Raw genomic sequence first — 2,340 nt, 5'->3', positions numbered from 1 at the left:
GCACTGGGCACAAATAGATCAGCAGCGTGTGTCCCTCCTGGTATGTATACTGTCCGTTTTATGCCGCCTGGTAATTTTAATAGATTACCTGGACACTGGTAGCAAATGCCTTTCTATTCATTCTCTGCCGAGATGACTTGAGGATTGCACCACCATTTGTAAACTAAAGTAATTTGTAATAGTCCTGTTGTCACTGATTTGTATGTTAGACTACGTAATTAGGTCTAAGAAAGGCACAGTAATGCTTTGATATACACTTCGTGCACATGTGTCTGCATTGCTAAATGTTTGTACCGACTAGAGGTTTGGCAGCGCTAACTAATGACACTGAGAGCCAGTGTATTTTTCTTTTGTAATTGCATTGGGATATCTTAACAGGAAAGGACAGTTACCTGATTATCAAAACCATTGTTGAATGACCCACTCCAGTGACATCTGAAAAAAGAATTTGACCATTTCTCTTTGAGTTTTGTTTGATTAATAGCAGCATACACTTTTATCTGGAAATGCTTTGTCGTATTCGTTGTGCCGGTTTTGAGAAAGATGTATAAGGCTACTAACTAGTTGCGGCACTCTTTCTTGACGTTATTTCACATGGGCCTTACTGTGTGTATCCAATGATGCGAAAATGGGCTGGGCATGTTGCTGTGATGATGATGATCTTAGGACACCTTTGAATTGATTATGAAACAAATTTGATTTCTGAGCAGCGAATAGTTTGAGGTGTACACCTACGTAAAAGGACGCACCGTTGCATTGCATTTTTTCCAAGATTTTTCTTCCTTCCACAGTTAATCTCTGAAAATTGTGCGCTATTCGCTCGACCCAGAAAACCCGACTAAATGTAAGTAAGATTTGGATTTATGTCTCGTATTTGAAATTCAGTCATCTGTCGATGATTGAACATTTATATTCTTTGTAGGTGCTTGTCATGTTTTAATTTAGTTGGTCTAATGAGGCTATTTTACTTCTCAGATTAATACAATGAGGACGATTACGTGCTTTGAGAGAAGACAAGTCTTAATGTATCTTACATAGGATTAATATATATATTTTCAGTTTTGCAGCATGCAAGGCACAGGGTTCCAACCTGCAGGTCCATTTCAAGGTACGTGTCCTTTAGACCACAAATCCTGCATGATTCACCTGATGCTTTCACCATACATTAAACACCAGGGGCTGTGGAAATCCTATCACCCGGTGTTTGGGACAGTTTAAAGTTCAGTGGACCCTTGGAATCAATTCCAAGTTTCCCCAACCCTCTGCAGCGCAAACCTGTTGGCTGCCAGTTACTAATACCACATTATGGATCTGTCTAAGAGGATGGTGTGCAACTAAGGAAACATGTGCATCTATATGTAAAAGCGTTAAGTCTTGCATATGAAAAGTTTTCCTTATTCCAACCAGCGCCCTTCAGCAAATGCTTTGAGCGTAGCTTGTTTGACAGGGAAGCCAGTCAAAAAAACGCGTTTGCATTTGTAAAATGTAACAATTTAATGCTACCTATGATGCTGCCATATTATATAAAGATACATGTCAAAGCAAGACTGGTGAAAATTGGCAGGTCTAAAAATACTTTGCTAAGCTATTGCGCAATTGAAAATACTATTTCTCAGAGGCAATTTTTAAATTTATTTTTTACTCCTGCTAATTAAAAAAAGACAAAACAATGGTCCACCTATGTAAAGTTTGTGTAAAACTGAGCATTGTATGAAGTTGGTCTCCTGTTCATTCTCTTTAGAAAGAATTAACCCACCCGGTGTCATTCAATTTGTGTTCTTGATAGTTCACATTACTGTCAACTGTCACATTGAGTTTGTGTAGCAGTGAGGATGACTTGCTTAGGACACCTTTGAGTTTTTCATGGACATGCTTTGCATTCTGAGCAGCTACTAATTATGCCTTGTGTACAATACTCTTCCTAATTTTTTATTTCTAGAGTAAACATGCCCTTTTACATTTTTTTTCTAGAACACCCGTGAGACTGCTCAAGCCATCAAGGGTATGCATATCCGTAAAGCCACCAAATACCTGAAGGATGTCACTCTTCAGAAGCAATGTGTTCCTTTCCGTCGTTACAATGGTGGAGTTGAAAGATGTGCGCAGGTTACATGGTTAAGAATTAAGTGGTTACCAGTACATGCCAATGCTTGTGAATGTTGGCTGGGCTCTAAAATCTTTTATAAAATTGAGGCTTTGGATACACAACCTAGAACAAATGATCCTTCAGTTCATGCAGATTTTCATGCACTTCACAGCCATTCCATGTTTCATCCTATGGACTTTTTCAGGTTTCATCTTACCTTTATCTGAGAGACCCAGTAGACTACTTCTAACACA

General features: G+C 38.8%; 1 non-coding gene across 1 annotated transcript; it reads left to right on the top strand.

Moving 5' to 3' along the window:
* The first annotated feature begins 645 nt into the window (after positions 1-645).
* On the top strand, positions 646-711 carry LOC147679006 (small nucleolar RNA SNORD58). Its single transcript, XR_015301966.1, has one exon. It is a non-coding gene; the product is annotated as a small nucleolar RNA SNORD58 (small nucleolar RNA).
* Positions 712-2,340: the final 1,629 nt, after the last annotated feature.

The sequence above is a fragment of the Lissotriton vulgaris genome, chromosome 11, assembly GCF_964263255.1.
Source record: "Lissotriton vulgaris chromosome 11, aLisVul1.2, whole genome shotgun sequence".
Lineage (NCBI taxonomy): Eukaryota > Metazoa > Chordata > Amphibia > Caudata > Salamandridae > Lissotriton > Lissotriton vulgaris.
The sequence above is the reverse complement of the archived record's forward strand: the minus strand, read 5'-3'. Positions and strand labels throughout refer to the sequence as shown.